Raw genomic sequence first — 21,519 nt, 5'->3', positions numbered from 1 at the left:
ATAAGAATCAGTAGGATTGATGATGAATTCAATAGAAAAGGCAGGGAAAGTGGAATTATCAAGGGTGATTTCCAGGTTTCTTAAATGAGCAGCTGGAAAGAAAGGGTGAAAGAGAAGTGAAGGAGAAGAAAAGTTCAATTTTAACCATGTTCAAATTGACATGTTTCCATAATGAAAAATATTTCAGAAAAGCGCAGTCACATAATGCCTTCTGGAACCCAAAGAAGTAGTGTGGGCTGGAGGAGGGGGGTGGGGTGGGGTGGGGAATGAGAGTACATCCAAGTTGCAAATGTGCTTCTGCATTTCTTGTTTAATCAAAGTGCTTTTAATTTCCTTTAGAATCTTCAAAAATTATTGCTCAGCCTTGCAAAAATGAAGATGTCCTTTAGTAAGGTTGCTGTGAAATGTCTGCCATCTGGTGGACATAAATAAATATAAATTTAAATATAAATTTACCTCATCCAATGGAAAAGAAACATTACTGCCAAGTTGAGCAACATAAATCTTTCTAATATCACTGTCTTGCTAACAAACATTTACATCTTTGTATTTCTCATTAGGGAAAATTGACACATTTAAACCTAAATCACATCAACGGTACAACATTGAAAAGATTTATAAAAGGAATCTTGAGTTTGATAAAATATTAAAATCAAACTTAGGTATAATTCCAAAAACTAGATTTTCTAGGAACCATATCAGATAAAAATGTAGTCTTTGGCTCCTTAACAGAAAATAAATTAATATTTATCTTTCCCCGGATCACAGTCAGTGGGTGCTGGAGCCCACTCCCACAGACTCCTAAGAGCTGATTGTGCACATGTCTTCTAACTCTAACTTTAGTGATTTCAGGTTAGTAACTCGGTATTGTTCATGGTGGTTGTATTTATACTAAAGAAATCAAGAAAGACTTGAAATTAGAGTTGTTGGTTTTTGTTTTTAAAAAAATCACCAATTAAAAAAAAAAAAGCATTCCATGGAATGGTTGTTATCATTTAAAAAATTTTATTTAAATACACATTTCCAGGGCAGCCCGGGTGGCTCAGCGGTTTAGTGCCGCCTTGGGCCCGGGGCATGATCCTGGAGACCCAGGATCGAGTCCCACATCGGGCTGCCTGCATGGAGCCTGCTTCTCCCTTTGCCTGCGTCTCTGCCTCTCTCTCCTGTGTCTCTCATGAATAAATAAATAAAATCTTAAAAAAAAATAAACACACATTTCCAATTTTGGAACACTACAGAATCTTTTAGGAAATGCTATTTTGGGTTTTATATTTTTCTTTTCTTGGAGGAGCCCAGAATGAATTTTTAAAAGGTTATTTACTATTAAAATTATTTCACAAAGGTAATATATCTCAAATTGCTGCAGTCTTAGTGAAACATTTACTAGTGCTGACATTTTGATTTTTTTTAAAGATTTTATTTATTTATTTATTTATTTATTTATTTATTTATTTATTTGAGAGAGAAAGCGAGCGAGTACAAGTGGGGGAGGGAGGAGCAGAGAGAGAGGGAGAAGCAGATTCCTCACTGAGCAGGGAGCCCAATGTGGGATTTGATGTGGGACTCGATTCTAGGACCTTGGGATCATGATGTGAGCTGAAGGCAGATGCTTAATGGACTGAGTCACCCAAGCGTCCCAAGACTTGAATTTCTTGTACTGTTGATTGTCAGCTAATAGATGTGATGAATGATTATATGGCTCCAAAATTGGGACCAGAAACTGAAATGCTCCATATGCTCTGAAACCTTCCTGTTTTTAGAGGAGTGAACTCAAGAGATAAGTTCTTATTATATTTGTCTGATGACTCAGAAATAGTCCCTCTGATGTTTTTTGAGGGAGAGCAGTGTGCTTACCCTTACCTCTAGTTATATTGCCTTAGAGAGTCTAAACAATAAATGTGAGGTAATTCATTTCTTACAATCCAAAACTCTTGTTAACACATAAGAACAAGTGCTAGACATAAAGCTATTGGACCAGGGTCTTTATGTTCAGCTCTCCACTGTGCCATTTTCTAAAACAGACTTTTCAGATCTTGTGAATTCCATAAACCCTTAGATAAAAGAAAATGCAGCTTTCTGTTTTCTGAAACAGAAACGAAATAGGTCTGTTTCATTTCAGCTGAAGTTCAATATGACAGAGAAATAGTTCAGTGGAAAAATCCACAGGCTCTTTCGATTTGCCTTCCGTGGTAACAAGGAATGGTATTCTATAATAGGTGCAAGTGGATTGAGTTGGGAATTTGAGCAAGAAGGGGATTTGAGTTGAATCATGTTAAAAGGTTATGGAAATGCCCAGCACTAAAAGTAGTAATTAGAGATGTTTTACCAATTGTAATGCATTCCCATCAAGTAGACTCAACTTTCACTTTCTTGAGGACGGTGGTTTTGGTATCTTCCACACCTAGCGTAAAACCTCAAAAGATATTTATTTTTTGCAAAGTTGTACAGGTAAAAATGAACGCATTGTTTATGTAATAATGTCTATTTTCCCCAGGAGACTGCAAGTTCCATGAGGTCAGGGATCATATCTGTCTTATGAACACTGTATCCTCAGTGCCTGGCATATAGTAGGGAATTTATACATATTAATTACATGCACTAGTAGAATATAGACATTAGGTATGATATATAGATATTGGATCCAATGCAGATCTATTTAAATTTGTTTTGTAGGTATTCTAGCTTACTCAGGATGTCACTGTGTTTTTTTCTAGGTGATTATATATTAGGGGGCTTAATTTAACTATCTTATGATATACAGGATTCTGATTTTGTAAAGGTCTCAATTTAGTGTAATAAGGAAATTTTCTTAGTTTCCTAGTGTCTACACTAGTTGAGGGAAGAACAATTCACCCATTCTGTTCTTTTTTTCTTCTTCTTCTTCTTAAAAAAAGTTTTCTTTTTCTTATTTAAGTAATCTCTATATCCCACGTGGGCTCAAAATCACAATCCTGAGACCCGGAGTCACAGGCTCTAATGACAGAGCCAGTGAGGCATCCCAATCACCCGTAGCGTTCTGACAGTTACTCCTCCTACTCTCCTTTGGAGAACATGTGGTGTGCAGTTCTCCTGAGTTACTCCGTCATTATGCTTTCCTTCCCTTTTCACAGAATGAAGGAGCCTGAAATAAAGGCATAACAACATGTCTTAAATAAGGTTATAGGACTTTCCTTGTCAATAATTTCTTTCCTTCTAGTAGTCTAGTAGTCAAATGTTTCTTAAATACATTACAGTCAGGGGCGCCTGTGTGGCTCAGTCAGTTAAGCATCTGCCTTTGGCCCAAGTCATGATCCCAAGGATCCTGGGATTGAGCCCCATATCGGGCTCCCTGCTCAGCAGGGACTCTGCTTCTCTCTCTCCCTCTACCCCTCCCCCATGTTCTTTCTCTTTCAAATAAATAAATAAAATCTTTTTAAAAAAATTACAGTCAAAATTTATAATCTTCCTTGTCAGTTTCCTCTATCATCTGAACTTTGAATATCTAGTTAACCTTATCTTCTATCTTCCTTTTATGCTGTTTGCATGCAGGTCTCCTTCATGTGACATGATCACATGATGCTTCACTTTTCTTTATGTCTGATATACTTTCAAAGCTATTTTTAACTTATACAAATGCTCAGTTCTAGAAACTCCACCTTCTCCACTTCATGTCTGAGACTTTCCAGGAAACTTTAAGAACTCTGTCAAATTAAAAAAAAAAAAAAAAAAAAAAGAACTCTGTCAAATTAAACAACTGGTATATTTTTCAATACAAAATGTTACCCATTCAACCCTAGGAATAAAGGGACTAACAATAGTGTCCTCAGCCACTGCACAAGGGAAGTCCATGGTGTTACACAGAAAGTGTCATGGGTCTTTACTTAAGTGGTAAAGTGCTCAGTTTGGACCGTAGGCAAGAAGACCTTTCCTATCAGACTTTGTCATCATCACAGCTCAGTGGCCAGAGGGACACATGATCAATTCCTACATGATCAATTTAGCAAATCCAGAACATTCAGGTTAGAGGGATTCAACTGCAGAATTATCCAATCATTCTCAGCCTCAACGAATAAAGATTCCTACGTATCAATACAATAAGAATAACAGTTCATTCCTTGTAATTTTCTTTTTAATATATACAAAAATGAAATGAGATGTGTGGAAGTATTTTGTAAAATGCAAAAGGGAAAGGACTTGTATCATTGAGCACCAAGTGCCAGGTGGTGCATGTAAAAGACAGCACAGGCATATCTTTCTTGGATCCCTGCTCATTGCATCCTGTGGGAGAAGCTAATTATATCATTAATTTCCAACTCATCATCCTCTGTCTAGAGGAAAACCTCCACACTTGAATGCTCAGACTTGCTATTAAGAGCCTTCTCTGCTGTCTAAATTTAAAGTGGCTTTAGAAGGAACTTACCTATTTTTTTTATTATTTTTCAAATGACTTTACTATAGTTACATTTTAAAACTTAAATAAAGGATAAGAATTGTCATTCCAGTGAAGAAAGTAGATGCCCCAAGGAGAGCCCCTCACTGGAGGAAAGAAAGTCTCTTCAATAAATACTGCTGGGAAAATGTGATATTCACATGTAAAAGAATGAAACTAGACCCTTATCTTATACCACTTAGAAAAATTAACTAGAAATGGATTAAAAACTTAAAAATAAGACCTAAAGTCAAAACTCATAGAAGAAAATATAGGAAAAAAGCTCCTTTACAGGGGTCTTGGTGAAAATTTTTCAGATATGGCATCCAAAGTACTAGCAACAAAATAAAAAATTAACAAGTAGAAATACATCAAACCAAAAGGCTGTTGCACAGCAAAAGAACAACCAACAAAATGAAAAGACAACCCACAGAATGGGAAAAAAATATTTGCAAACCATATATCTATCTGATAAGGGATTAACATCCAAAATATATAAAGAACTCATACAACTCAATAACTGTAAGAATAATAATAATCCAATTAAAAATAGGCAAAAAATCTGAACATTTTTCCAAAGAAGACATATAAAAGGCCAACAAGTACATAAAAAAAGACGTTTAACATCATTAGTCATTAAAAATGCAAAAAAAAAAACCACAATTAGATATCACCTCAAACTAGTTAGGACAGCCATCATCAAAAAGACAGGCAATAACAGACATTGGCAAGAATGTAAAGAAAGGGGAACCCTTGTGCACTGTTAGTGAAATTGTAAACAGGTGGAAAACAGTATTTTAAACAGGAAATTAAAAATAGAAATACCATATGACCCAGCAATTCCACTTCGAGGAATATATCCAAAGGAAACAAAAAGATAAATTCAAAAGGATATCTGTACCCCTATATTCATCATAGCATTATTTGCAATAGCCAAGACATGGAAACAACTTAAGTGTCCATCAATGGATGAAAGAGTAAAAAAGTTATTACATATATAAATACAACAGAATGTTATTTATCCATAAAAATGAGGGAATCCTACTATTTGGGACAACATGGGTAGATCTTAAGGGCAGTATGCTATAGGCAATAAGACAGATTAAGATAAACACCATAAGATCTCACTTACATGCAGAATCTTTACAAATAAAAATTAAACTTAAAAATATAAATAAATAAAGCTCATAAAAAAAAATCGATCAGATCTGTGGTTACCAAAGTAGGGGATAAGGAGAAGGGAATTGAAGGAAGGAGGTCAAAAGGTAAAAACATCTAATTACAAGCTATATTAGTACTAGGGATGTGATGTACAGCATGATGATGATAGTCAACATAGCTGTCTGATTTATGGAAAAGTTTTTTTTTTTAAGATTTTATTTATTTATTCATGAGAATACACGGGGGGAGGGGGGGGAGCAGAGACACAGGCATTGGGAGAAGCAGGCTCCACACAGGGAGCCCGACATGGGACTGGATCCCCGGTCTCCAGGATCACGCCCTAGGCTGAAGAAGGCGAGGCTAAACCGCTGAGCCACCAGGCTGCCCTGGAAAAGTTGTTAAAAAGAGTAAATCCTAAGAGTTCTCATCAAGAGAAAAAAAATTTTTTTAACTTTCTTTTTCAATTTTATCTATATAAGATGATGGATGGCAATTAAACTTACTGCAGTAATAATTTTACAATATTTTTAAGTGAAATCATTATGCTATACACCTTTAGCTTATACGGCATTGCATGTCAAATATATCTCAATAAAACTGGAAGAAATAAGGGTCAAGCCTTTTTAAGCACAAGACTTTCTTAATATAGATATCCTGAGCAGGTACTAAATGTATCTCTGGATACAATCGTATAGTAAAAACCAATAGTCCATGCTAAAAGGCACTATTTCCTTTTCATTTTCTGAAAAGGAAAAGGAGAAAGGCACGTAAATACTTTAGCCATATAAAGTAGAAGAAACAAGAACTTTGAAATCACACAGAACCTGGTTTCAAATGTCATTCCGTTTCTTGCTTGACCTTGAGAAAGTGACTTAACCTCTTTGCACCTTGATTTCTCTTATGAAAATACAGATAGGGGATCCCTGGGTGGCGCAGCGGTTTAGCGCCTGCCTTTGGCCCAGGGCGTGATCCTGGAGACCCGGGATGGAGTCCCACGTCGGGCTCCCAGTGCATGGAGCCTGCTTCTCCCTCTGCCTGTGTCTCTGCCTCTCTCTCTCTCTCTCTCTCTCTCTCACTGTGTGCCTATCATAAATAAAATAAAATAAATTTAAAAAAAAAGAAAATACAGATAATACTTTTTAAGTGTTGTTATGAGGATGGACTGATAAAATTTAGCATAATAAATAACACAAGCTAATCATTCAATAAATATTTATCACTTTATTAGAGATATCTTTGTGATAAATGGACCACAGGAAAGCTACAGATGTCTAGAAAGAAACTCCACAGGGAATTAAAATACCAACTGCATTTTTTTCCTTTATATTGTAAAGAGACAACATAAAACTAGTCCAACTATAACTATCGTCTTGTAATATTCTAATATATTGGGTTTCAGTTCTCATAAGAGCTATAAAATTAGTTCCCCCTTGAGTATAGCTACTTATACGCCTAATAACCACAATCTTTTAATACCTGTTAGGTTCCAGTTCTTGAAGGGTATAAAATTAGTTCCCTTTGAATATACTACTTATATTCCTAATAGGTAGAGAACTGAACTCATCATTTTGCCTCACACAAACCGCTCCTTTTTCTGACTTCCTGATTTCTGTGAATAGTATTATCATTCTCCCAGTAACTCATATTTGAAGCTCTAATCATTTTTTCACAACCACTTCTCCACTTACTGATCTTACTTCATTGTTTTCAAAATCTATTTCCACCCATCTCTACTTCTAAGGCTATCAACCTAGTTCAGACCTCCAACCTGGTTTTTTTGCCTCTAGTCTCTTTTCTCCATCAAATTCTTTTCATCGGCAGTTGCCAAATAAATCATACACAAATAATGCTTTGATTATTGAGTCTGTTTTACCCCATTACCTCTGCCTCTCCTGAAACATCTCTGGTAGCTCCCCACTGCTTATTAAATGAACTCTTAGGCATTCAACACCTTCCATGAGATGACCCCTTAGTACCTTTCTGCGCTTGTCTTTGATTACTCTTATCTGCATCCGTCTTGCCTTTTCCTAAGCAGTACCTGTGCTTTTTTACCTTAATACAATTATTATTATTTCTTATACTTTGAAAAACGTACAATCTCGTTTCACCTGTTCAAATCATGTCACTCTTTAAGGCCCAAAGCAAAAGCTATCTCTCTAGCAAGTGAAATAGTAGATTTGCAGAAAATTCATTTTAAAATCAATGAATTTATTTAATTCATTAAACACATACATACATACAATAAAATTCTACCCTGAAGGGCTAGGTTGATTCCTGGCAACGAAACTAAGAATTGAATTGGAATCATTAGAAAATTAATGTGGGGTTTGATTCGGCAGACAAAAATAAAGGCCAGTAATCTTTATTTTGGCAAGAAAAATGGAGGGTTAGAAATGAGGAAATAAGCTGGAACCAGAACAGCATATGATGGGTCATGATTACCAGTAAGCAGGTTAGTGAGAACAGTTAGGCCAGTATTGGTTAAAAGACCATAGACTCTTCACAGAGTTGTGAAAAATTGTGGGTGAATGCAAATTATGTGAAAAATGGATTGCTACCACTTACAAGTAAGATTTGCTCTTGGCCAACAGTTCTCAAAATGTGGTCTGTAGACCCCTTGGGCCCTGAAAACCTTTCAAAATATCTGCAAGGTCAAAACTATTTCCAAAATAATACTAAGACATAATTTGCCTTTCAAACTGTTGTTGACATTTGTACTATAATACAAAGGTAATGGACAGTAAAATTGCTGGTACATTAATAGAAATCAAGGCAGTGATACCAGCCTATACTAATAGCCATTGAATTGGTTACTGTTATATACTCACAAGAAAAAAAAAGAGTTTCATTTAATAATATGCTTGATAAAATAGCAATGATTACTAATTTTATTTAATCTGAACTGCTGATGATTCAATGTCTTTTATTTTATTTTTTTTTCAATGTCTTTTAAAAATCTATGATACAAAGAGCACAAAGCATTCCTGCTGCATACCAAGGCACAATGGTTGTCCTGAGGAAAAGGATTTATGTGATTCAGTTGTGAGTTGAACAAGCCACTTTTTATATGGAACAACACTTTTACTTGAAAGAATGACAGACAAAATGAACTCCTGGGACTTTTGCACATCAAAGGAAATAGTCAACAAAACCAAGACAACTACAGAATGGGAGAAGATTCTGATAAGCAAATCTCTTATCAGATAAAGGGCTAGTATCCAAGATCTGTAAAGAACTTGTCAAACTCAATACCCAAAAGCAAATAATCCAGTTAAGAAATGGACAGAAAGGGGCAGCCCCGGTGGTGGTGGCGCAGCCGTTTAGTGCTGCCTGCAGCCCGGAGTGTGATCCTGGAGACAGACCGGGAATCGAGTCCCACATCGGGCTCCTTGCATGGAGCCTGCTTCTCCCTCTGCCTGTGTCTCTGCCATTCTCTCTCTCTCTCTATGTTTCTCATGAATAAATAAATAAAATCTTAAAAAAAAAAAGAAATGGACAGAAGACATGAACAGGCATTTCTTCAAAGACATACAAATGGCCTACAGACATGAAAAAATATTCAACATCACTGGGAATCAGAGAAATACAGATCAAAACCACAATGAAATACCACTTCACACCAGTCAGAATGGCTAAAATAAACAAGTCAGGAAACAACAAAAGTTGGGATGAATGCAGAGAAAGAGGAACCCTCTTATACTGTTAATGGGAATGCAAGTTGGGACAGCCATTCTGGAAAACAGTATGGAGATCAAAAAGTTAAAAATAGAGCTACCCCACCACTCAGCAATTGCTTTACTAGGTATTTACCCAAAGGATACAAATGTAGTGACCCAAAGGGGCATCTGCACCCCAATGTTTATAGCAGCAATGTCCACAATAGCCAAACTATGAAAAGAGCCATATGTCCATCGACAGATGAGTGGATAAAGAAAATGCAATGTGTATACATTATATGTATATATATACACATATGGTTATATATACATATGGAATACTACTCAGCCATCAAAAAAATTTGAAATCTTATCATTTGTAACAATGTGGATGGAACTAGATGGTATTATGCTAAGTGAAATAAGCCAGGAAGACAATTATCATATGATTTCACTCATATGTGGAATTTAAGAAACAAAACAGAGGATCATAGGGAAAAAGAGGGAAAAATAAAATAAGACAAAATCAGAGAGGGAGACAAACCATAAGAGACTCTTAACTACAGGAAACAAATTGAGGGTTGCTGGAGGGGAGGTGGGCGAGGGGATGGAATAATTGAGTGATGGGTATTAAGGAGGGCACTTGATGTAATGAGCACTGGGGTTATATGTAACTGATGAATCACTGACGTCTACCTCTGAAACTAATAATACACTATATCTTAATTAATTAAATTTAAATAAAATAAAACTTAAAAAAGAATGACAAAGAGTGGTTATTCAGACTTGGGTATTTGGCAGACATTGTCTCAAAACTTAGTGAAGTCTGTCACTTCAATGAAAACAACTTACAGTATTTGTCACCATAATATATCAGTAGCTTTTAATGTTACAGTATATGAATGTCCATTCATATGATTTCAGATTCCACATTTAAGAAACCGTCACTTGTAGGTTTCAGTGGTGTGATATCAAAGAAGAATATTCACAATTATCTTTTAAAAAAACTATTAAAATGTTCCTTCCTTTTCCAATTACATATGTGTATGAGACTGGATTTTTTAAATTTATTTCAACCAAAACAAATATCAGAACAGATTGAATACAGAAGTAGATAGAAGAATTGAGTTGTCCTGAATTTGCTCTATGGCAACCCTACTCAGAAGGTAGCTTCCTTTGTAAATAAAATGTCCACTAATGCTAACAATACTCTCCTGTTTAAATAGTAACAATCATGATGTATGAACAAGAATGATTTTGTGTTACAGAAAGCAGAGCTCACCAATAGGCAGGGGAAGGTGGCAGAGTAGGAGAATCCTGAGCTTATGTCCTCACATGGGCACATGAAGGCAACAAGTACATGTAATGCAATTCACTCTGAAAATGACATGAAGACTAGCAGAATGGATCTTCCACAGGTAAAGTCATAAGGAGAAGTCCATATCAAGAAAATAGGAAGGGTAGAGACTTGGCGAAGAACCAAACCACTAGTACAGCAACCTACTGATGTGGAGAAGCAAGGGATAAAGCTCCCCAATGAGTACCCCAGCCTCGGGCACCTGCCTGGGAAGACAAGCCCCCACAATGTCTGGCTTTGAAAATCAGTGAACTTAACCATGAGCTATGAAAATCAGTGGGGCTTAACACTAGAAGAGCCAGAGGACTATAGAAAACTGAGTCTTGGCTCCTAAAGGACCAGCATGCTGTATCACTAGGTCTGAGATCCAGGAGAGAAGCTTTGAAAGTGCCTAGGCTATAATTTTAGGACACATGCCAGAGGAACAGTGATCATAGAATTTTTTCCAGGAACAGAAGTGATATGGGCAATCCCAAATAAACAAGTTACCTTACACCTAAAGGAACTACCAAAAGAAAAACAAAGCCTAAAGTTAGTGGAAAGCTCTAACTAAATAAAGATCAGAGCAGAAACAATGAAACAGAGCTAAAAAACAACAGAAATGATCAATGAAACCAAGAACTGGTTCTTTGAAAAGATAAACAAAATTGATAAACTTTTAGCCAGATTCATCAAGAAAAACAGAGGGATAACATAAGTAAAATCAGAAACAAAAGAAAAGTTATAACCAACATCACAGAAACATAAACAATTATAACAGACAACTATGAGAAGTTATATGCCAACACACTGGATAACCTTGAAGAAATAAACTCCTAGAAACATACAATATCCCAAGACCGAATCAGGAAGAAATAGAAAATCTGAACAGACCAATTATTAGTAATAAAATTGAGTTGGTAAAAAAAAAAAAAAAGACTCTGAACAAGCAAAAGCCCAGGACCAGATAGCTTGACAGGTGAATTCTACCAAACATTTAAAGAAGAATTAGGGGATGCCTCAGGGGCTCTGAAGTTGAGCCTCTGCCTTCGGCTTAGGGCATGATACTGGGGTCCAGGATCGAGTCCCATATCAGGCTCCTTGCAGGGAGCTTGTTTCTCCCTCTGCCTATGTCTCTTCCTCTCTCTCTGTGTGTCTCCTGAATAAACAAATAAAATATACTTAAAAAAATAAAGAAGCATTAGTACTTATTCTTCTCAAACTATTCTAAAAAATAGAAGAGGAAGGAATGCTTCCAAATTCATTCTACCAGAACCAAGGACAGTACAAAAAAAGAAAATTACAAACCAATATTCCTAGTAAATGCAGATGCAAAAATCCTCAATAAAATATTACCAAACTGAATTAAAAAATACATTAGTATGTTAATTAACTTGAATTAAAATTAAAACTTAAAAAATAGATCAAAAGGATCATTCAGTATGTCAAGTGGGATTTATTCTGAGGATGCAAGGATGCCTCAAAATTAGCAAAACGATCAATGTGATACACCACATTAACAAAATAAAGGATAAAAATCATATGGTCATCTCAATAGATATAGAAAAAACATTCGTCGAAAGTTAACATCCATTTATGATAAGAACTCTCAATAAAGTGGGTTTAGAGTGAACATACCTCAACAGAATTAAAGGCCATATATGACAAACCCATAGCTAACATCATACTCAATGGTGAAATGCTGAAAGTGTTTTCTCTAAGATCAGGAACAAGACAAGGATGCCCACTCTCACTGCTTTTACTCAAAATAATACTGGAAGTCCTAGCCATAGAAATCAGACAAGGAAAGGAAATAAAAGGCATCCAAATTGGGGAGGAAAATGTAAAACTGTCATATCTGCAGATGACATGATACAGTATGTAGAGAACCCTCAAGACTCCACCAAAGGACTATTAGAACAAATAAATGTATTTAGGTTGCAGGATGCAAAATGAATTGTATATAAATCTGTTGCATTTCTATACACTAATAACAAAGTAGCAGAAAAAAGAAATTAAGAAAATCATCCCATTTACAATTGCATCAAAAGAATAAAATACCTAGGGAAAAAAATAAGAAGGTGAAAGATCTGTACTATGGAAGTTATAAAGCACTGGTGAAAGAAATTGAAGATGACACTAATGATAAGATATACCATGCTCACGGACTGGAATAATTAGTATTGTTAAAATATTACCCAAAACAATCTATAGATTCAATGCAATCCTTATCAAAATATCAATATTATTTTTTCATATAACTAAAATAAATAATTCTAAAATCTGTATGGAACCAAAGCAATCTTTTTCCTTTTTTATTTTTTTTTTGAACCAAAGCAATCTTGAAAAAGAAGAGCAAAAGCTGGAGGAATTACAAGCTCAGATTCCAAACTATACTGCAAAGCTATACTAATCAAAACAGTATGATACTGGCGCAAATAGACACATAAATCAATAGACCAGAACAGAGAGCCCAGAAATAAATCCATGCTTATAGTCTACTAATTTATGGTAAAGGTGGCAAGAATATACAGTGAGGAAAAGAGTATCTTCAATAAATGATATGTGAAAACTGGACAGTTACATGCAAAAGAATGAAATAAGACCATTTTTTTAATACCATATACAAAAATAAACTCAAAATGTATTGAAGACCTAAATGTAAGACCTGAAACCATAAAACTCCTAAAAGAAAACATAGGCAATAAACTCTTAGAAATTGGATTTAGCAGTATTTTTCTGGATCTCTCTCCTCAAGCAAGGGAAATAAAAGCAAAATTTAAAAATGGGACTACATTAAACTGAAAAGCTTTTGCACAGCGAAGGAAATGATCAACAAAATGAAAAGGCAACCTATTGAGTGAAAGAAAATATCTTCAGGGACACCTGGGTGGCTCAGCAGTTGAGCACCTGCCTTTGGCCCAGGGCATGATCCTGGAGTTCCGGATTGAGTCCCACATAGGGCTCCCTGCATGGAGCTTGCTTCTCCCTCTGCCTGTGTCTCTGCCTCTCTCTGTGTCTCTCACGAATAAATAAAATCTTAAAAAAAAAGAAAAGAAAAAGAAAATATCTGCAAATGATATATTCAACAGGAGATTAATATCCAAAATAAAGAACTCATACAACTCAACACACGCATAAAAACAATCCAATTTAAAAATGGGTAGAGGATCTGTATAGACATTCTTAGGAAGAAAACATGCAGATCGCCAACAGACATATGAAAGGATGGTCAACATCACTAATCATCAGGGAATTACATATCAAAACCACAGTGAGTTATCACCTCACACCAGTCTGAGTGGCTAGGATCAAAGAGACAAGCGTTGGCAAAGATGTGGAGAAAACGAACCCTTATATACTATTTGTGACTGGAATGCAAATTGGTGCAGCCACTATGGATAACAGTATAGTTACCTCAAAATATTAAAAATAGAAATACCAGGGGTACCGGGTAGCACAGTCAGTTAAGTGTCCAACTCTTGATTTTGGCTCAGGTCATGATCTCAGTGTCATGGGATCAACTCCCTATCAGGTTCCCTCAGAGGGGAGTCTGCTTCTCTCCCTCTCCCACTGCTCCCTCCCCACTCATGTGTGCCTGGATGTGCATTCTCTCTCCCATTCTCTCAAATAAATAAATAAATAAATAAATCTTAAAAAAAAAAAAAAAGAAATACCATACAAACCAGTATTTCCACTTCTGGATATTTACATTAAGAAATAAAAACACTAATTCAAAAATATATGTGCAGCTCTATGCTTATTATAGCACTATTTACAACAGTCAAGATATGGAAGCAACCTAAGCATCCATAAATAGATGAATGGATAAAGATGTGATATACGTACACAATGGTCTACTACTCAGCCATAAAAAAGAATGAAATCTTGCCTTCACAACAACATGGGTAGATATGGAGGGGTTTATGCTAAGTATAAGAAGTCAGAGAAAGACAGGTATATGATTTTACTTATACACAAAATCTAAAAAGTAAAACAGACCCATAAAATGCAACGAACAACTGGTGGTGCCAGAAGGGAAGGAGTTGAGGGGATAGGTGAAATAGTAGAAGCAAATTAAAAGGCACAAACTTCCAGTTATAAATAAGTCACAGAAATGAAAAGTATAGCATAGAGAATATAGTCAATAATATTGTAATACTTTGTATGGTGAGAGATAGTAACTATAGTTATTGTGCTGAGCATTTTGTAATGTATATAATTGTCAAATCACTATGTTGTACACATAAAACTAATATTGCATGTCAATAATATTTTTGAAAAGATTTTATTTATTTATTCATGAAAGACACAGGGAGAGAGAGGCAGAGACATAGGCAGAGGGAGAAGCAGGCTCCCTGCAAGAAGCCTGATGTGAGACTTGATCCCAGATCCTGGGATCACACCCTGAGCCGAAGGCAGATGATCACTGTCACCCAGGTGTCCCAATAATATTTCAATTAAAATGAAAAAGGGGATACACCTGGGTAGTTCAGTGAGTTAAGCATCCAACTCTTGATTTTGGCGTAGGTCATCATCTCAGGGTTGTGGGATCGAGCCCAGTGTTGGGCTACGCATTCAGCACCAAGTCTGCTTGTTCCTGCTCTCCTCTCCCCTATGACCCCATGCTCTCTCTCTCTCTAAAAAATATATAAATAAAATCTAAAATTAATTTTAAAAAATTTTAATTTAAAAAGAATTGAACTGTCCTCTATAAAGCCAGCCATTAAAGGGATTTGCAGGGGACAGCCCAGGTGGCTCAGTGATTTAGCACTGCCTTCAGCCCAGGGTGTGATCCTGGAGACCCCGGATTGAGTCCCATGTCAGGCTCCCTGCATGGAGCCTGCTTCTCCCTCTGCCGGTGCCTGTGCCTCTCTCTCTCTCTCTCTCTCTCTGTGTGTCTGTCATGAATAAATAAATAAAACCTTTAAAAATAAATAAAATAAATCATTATTTAAAAAAAATAAAGGGATGTGCAAAAAAATGTAAAACCAATACTACTCTTTTCACTAAATTATTTGGGAAAATAGTTAATTTTTATGGAATATATGTTTATTTATGTTGAAATATAATGAGTTTATTATTGTAATTTTTAAAGGAATCAATAAATTTTTAAAAATCGTGGTTTAAATTTTCTAACACGGTAAACATCAAGAAATATAATCCATATAAACAAAAGCTCTTTTGAATTCTCCATAAATTTTTAAAGCATAAAGGGATCCTGAGACCAAATATTTAAGAACTGCTACCCTTGGCAGTCTTTTTAGGACTTTTAGGAAAAAGATAGGGAATGGGTAGCTCCCTTGTGTAAGAGGCTATGTATTTTTGGTTCAGAAATTGTTCAAATCTGTCTTGGATCAAAGCAGCAGAAAGTCAGGTGAAGTTAGGATTATCTGCATCCCCTGCTTTATTGATGTCTGATCCAAACTTTAGCTTTATTTGGTCAGAGTTCTCACGCCCCCTCCTCAAGGTAGCCTCTTGAAGACAGACTGGGATTGGGCTTACCGGTGACAGATCACCCTGACTAGTTGCAGTGTCAGGGTGTGGCTCAGGTCATGTGTGTGGATTTGGGTGTGGAGGTCCTAGATCTGTTCTTCTGAAGTATACCCTTTCTAGTTAAGAAAAATACAATTAACTTCACTATAGTTAGGTCATCAGGTGATCACGCTGTTGTGCCCAAGATTGCAAATCCGAGAAACCACCAAGGAGCTGACACTGATGTAAGCACACGAGGGTTTATTAGCAAGCTCGAGCTTGGGTCCAAGTATACCCGACACAGCGGAGCAGGGACTTGGACCCCGAAGTGGGTTACAGCTGGGTTTTTTATAGGCTGGTCTAGGGGATTTCCAGAAGGGATGGAAGAATTCTAAGATGGGACTTTCTACCACGGGCGTGGGCTCTGTTGTCTTTCTGATATGGGATTACCTGCCGAGGACATTGAGGACATTCTGCAGTTTTTCCCTTAAAGTTCAGCTCTTATTCACAGGGACCTAAGATGGCTGTACTTGTGCTAATGCTAAACTTTAGGTGGGATGGCCTTAATTTTTCTCGGCTTCCACAACGTGGTCAGCTCATAATCTGTATCATTCACTAGAATGCAAGTAGAGAATGTGGACTTCAAGAAACTGGGGTGCTTATTTTGATTTAGAGGAGTAGAAAATGGTGAAATACGGGATAGATAGAGAAAATGAAGAGGAGTTTCAGTTTTATGATCTTGATGGTGGGGGTGAGATCCAAGAAGAGATTAGATAATGTTTAGAGGGCTTTAGGGATGAGATTTTCATAACCAGCCCCAAATCTGGTCTCTTATATGCAAGAGTTTCCCTGATATAAATTGGAGTAGCCCTTGGAAACTGCATCAATTTGATGAAAGAGCATCTGTATGCCAGATTAAATGGTTTGTAGTTCCCCAAACTAGTTGTACATGGCTACAGCATAGTGAAAGAGATGAAGGACAAGGAAAATGGAAAATATAGTTAATGTGGAAAGGAAGTTTTGACATTATAAAGTGGAGCAATTTATTATTGCTATTGGGGGAATTCAATAATGAAAAGGAAAAATGGTCCAATTACTTGTCTTGATGGTAGGCAATGGTCTTATCAATCAGACAGTCAATAAAGGAAAAAAGCAAATGCTGACCTAAGATGTAAAAGGATACTGACAAAAACAGGATAGAAATGGGGAGGAGGGTTTAATCTTTCATAAGAGAACAGATCAAATTAGGGCTGAGTTGTAGCAGATTTCTAGGTACAAACAGCATTTTAAGTGCAGACTCTGTGGTAGTCATTAACCTATTTTTTCTGAGAGCCATCCTTCCCAGACTCTTCCCTGCTCTACACTCTGAATCACAGGACGTGACCAGGTTGAACCATATTTCCCAGTATCTGTTTGCCAACTGGCTTCTAGTTAGGTTCAGCCTAGAAGGTACTAGTGGGAAACTGGAAGGGAGAATGAGGGGAGAAGTATCCTACTACCCAAGAAAAAGACACAGAGAACCATCATATACAACACTTGGGGTAGCTTGGAAGGCTGCCAGTTTTGAGTGGACTCAGAAAATAATAGTTCCTGGGTACAATTACTCTTCACCTATGGACCTGAAAAACTAAAGGAACAAGTTGTCTGCCTCTACTATACCCAACGTTCAGATGGTGGTACAGATTCAGTATGACAGTTAGAGACATTCAAGCTCAAATGGGGGAAATTAAGGTTAAAAAAAGGTAAAATGAAAGGTAAGTTGCTCAGTCCATAGCATTCTGAAATACAACTGGGTGAATGTTCCTTAATTAGGTTCTTCAGCTTGGGGATCATCCTGCAAGGCCCTTGGCTCTGCCCCCTGGGTTCTTGGTTCAGCCCTCTGAGTCATCCTTCCTTTTTTATGGAAGGTAGCATGTGTTCACAGATGAGCAGGTTTATCTGCCTATTTCCTGCCAATAAAATGGGGGAGGGATGTCTGACAGCTTCCTTTTGTTTTACACTCTTTCTCATTCCAAGCTGGCACTGTTTCTGCAGAAATAAATTCCTCAAGAACTTGGTGGGTCTTCAAGTATTTCAATGAGGGTTACTCCTCATTTAGACAAAGACGCACAATCTACAGTTTGTTTCAAAATAATCTCATCTCTATCTTTGGCTCCTGCTGAGAGCCTAGGGCTGAGGAATAGCACCTTTAAACTTCTTAGAGGCCCAATGGTTTGATTGAGAAGATCTGAGGCACACCCTCAATCTCCTGAAATAGCCCTTTGTGTGATTAAGCACCTTGACCTTCGATCTATTTAAGGTTTTAAAAAAATGGTTGTGGAGTTACTACTCTCTGGGCACTTTTTCTAGGGCAAGCTTTTTTCAGTGTTCAGGACCCATCTCCTAGTATTAGTATTTTTACTATCTAGGGAGGATGAAGATTTTCAAAATCATCAAGTCCCGATTCCTTTTTGTTTAACAGTTCTTCCCTTAAATTGTCTCTTTTCTTGAATTTTACTATAAGTAGGAAGAATAAGCCAGTTGTAACCTTCAACACTTTGCTTGGGAATCTTAACTATATAGTAAGTTCATCACTTACAAGTTCTGCTTTCAACATAACGGCAGGAGACAAATTTGTCTGCCACTAAGGCTAAGCTGTCTGCCACTATGATTCCCTTTCCTCTAGTTTCCAATAACATGTTCCTCACTTCCTTCTGGTAATGTCCTCAGTTCCACATTTCTACTGATAATCTGGTCATGGCAATTTAGGCTTTATCACACTGTTCAACATTCTTCCAGCTTCTAACCACAGACACACTTTTAGGTATTTGTTACAATAGCACCCCACTTCTAGGTACCAAAATCTGTATATTTTTCTATTTATGTGTAACAATCCCATAAATTTAGTGGCCTAAAATAACACCCTTTATTATATCTGTTTCTGTGGGTTAAGAGCCCAGGCACAGCTTATTTGGGATTTCCACTTTGGGGTCCCTCCAGGCTACACTGAATGTATTGGCTGGGCTGTGTTCCCATCTGGAGGCTCAAGTGAAGAAGAATCTTCTTCCAGACTCCCTCAGATTTTTGACAGAATTCATTTCCTTGCAGCTGTAGGAATAAGAGCTTCAGAGGTCTTTTGCTGGCTGTCAGCCAGTGTCTTCAGCTTTTAGAGGCCACCTGGGTTTCTTGCCACATGGTCCTTTCTGTAGGTAGTCACAACATAACAGCTTGCTTCATCAAAGCCAGCGGGGAAGTGGGAAAGAACAATTCTGCTAACAAGATGGATTCTTACATAATGTAGCATTAATGAGGAGAGTGATGTATCCTACCACACCTATGATATAATGTAATATAGTTATGGGAGTAATATCTTACTACCTTTGCCATATTCTATTGGTTAGAAGCAATTTATAGGCTTCACCTTGTAAAAATTAATAAGGGGAAACCTCACTAAAGTGAACCTGGTATAATAGAAGGGGGAGCTGGAATGGGAAGCCATACCCTCAATGTCAATTATAGGAAGAATTGTCAATTACAGACCCCTAAAAAAAGAATCCTCAACAGGAAAGAATCATCAGTTACAGGCCCCAAGAAGGAAAGATGTACACTGCATCTGCTACAAGGAATTAGCTCCCCCTGCAACTCAGCCAATGAGAAACTTTCATTATCCTAGACTCCTACTTTTTCCCAATGTTTTGTGCAAAACAACCCCTGCAAACTTCTTCCTTTTCCATAAAATAAATCCTTCCCTTTGGTAGACTTGCCAATAATGTTGCTGTAACTTGCTTATCCTGAATTGCAATTCTCTGTTCTTCCTGAATAAATCCATGTTTGCTGGTAAAATAAACGACTTTTATTTTTTAGGTTAACAATCTATATTTGGAGGTAGGAGCATTAATATGTAGATAGAGATCACTGGGAGTTCCCTTAGGGTCTATCTGCCAATCCATATAATTTCTCAAGACTAATGATGCAACGCCAAATGTAATGTTAAAACTTCATAGAATAAAGCACACAAAAGGATTCCCAGATACAGTATTTCTCCTCTGGAAAGGCAGAACTTGCCCTGGACACTAGATTGGGCTAAGCCGATAAGAGGAGCTCAATTAATTTCTGTTGTGGAGAGAGGATTTTATCAAGTAAGCACCTGGCAGAGCTCAACAGCTCAGAAAGAGCAACAAAAGTCTGAATATAAAGGAGAAAACTATTAAAGAACATTTATCACACCAAAACACTAGTTTCTTCAGTTACCTCTATTTCCATGGTATCTGTCACCACCACTCATTCTACTTTGGTAGAGTGACTATCACTCACTTTACTTTGGGCAAGTTATTTGTTGAATCATAAAGGTGAAATGAGACTGTCAGGTCATATGTTTGGTAGGGAGGGAATTACAAAGAAAGAAAAACTGTGACACTTGGGGAAAGAGTTATGAAGAAGGAAAACCAAAGGGGTGCTTAAGAAAAGGATATGAATTAGAGTTATATGGATACCATGGCTAGCACAGTGAATTATTATAATTCTCACATAAAATTTCTAAAATGGTTATCTTAAGATTACACTGGCTACATGGTCAGTGTAAAATATTTTTAAAAACTTAAAAAAAAGTTAAAGCTTTTAACAATTGGATTACACGGTTGCCTCAGGCTTCAGGATAGGGAATCTCAAAAAAAGTTTTTATTATTTTTTTTAAGAAGATTTTATTTATTTATTCACAAGAGACAGAGAGACAGAGACAGACACACAGGCAGAGGGAGAAGCAGGTTTCATGCAGGGAGCCTGACGTGGGACTTGATTGATCCTGGGACTCCAGGATCACACCTGGAGCAGAAGGTGGCACTAAACTGCTGGGCCACTGGGGCTGCCCGTCAAAAAAAGTTTTTATATTTAAAAAGAATTTAAGCTTTCCCATACCTCATTTCAGTCTTTAAACTAGTGAGCTTAGGGATCCCTGGGTGGCGCAGCGGTTTGGCGCCTGCTTTTGGCCCAGGGCGCGATCCTGGAGACCCGGGATCGAATCCCACGTCGGGCTCCCAGTGCATGGAGCCTGCTTCTCCCTCTGCCTGTGTCTCTGCCTCTCTCTCTCTCTGTATGACTATCATAAATAAATAAAAATAAATTTAAAAAATAAATAAATAAACTAGTGAGCTTAAAATTTCTGTTTTTCTCTGGAAGATACAAACTAATCTATAATGACAGCACAATAGTGGTTACTGGAGGATAAGGAGGGCTGGGAGGAGCAGGAGACAGAAAGAAGAAATACAAAGTGGCACGAAAAAACTTTTGGGAATGGGGTGCTTGGGTGGCTCAGTTGGTGAAGCCTCTGGCTCTTGATTTCAGCTAAGGTCATGACCTCAGAGTTGTGGGATCCAGCCCTGGGTCAGGCTCCCTGCTCAGTAAAGAGTCTGCTTGGGATTCTCTCTCCCTCTCCCTTTGCCCCTCTGCCCACTTGTGCTTGCTCTGTATCTCTCAAATAAATAAAATCTTAAAGAAAATAAAAATAA

The 21,519-nt window shown here is 37.1% G+C and overlaps 1 pseudogene; it reads right to left on the bottom strand.

Annotated features, from left to right (window-relative positions):
* Window positions 1-21,519, bottom strand: part of LOC112654710 (14-3-3 protein theta-like) — a 53,295-nt pseudogene that overhangs the window by 10,065 nt on the left and 21,711 nt on the right.

Source organism: Canis lupus, chromosome 15 (genome assembly GCF_003254725.2).
Source record: "Canis lupus dingo isolate Sandy chromosome 15, ASM325472v2, whole genome shotgun sequence".
Lineage (NCBI taxonomy): Eukaryota > Metazoa > Chordata > Mammalia > Carnivora > Canidae > Canis > Canis lupus.
This window is presented reverse-complemented; position numbering and strand designations above follow the sequence as displayed.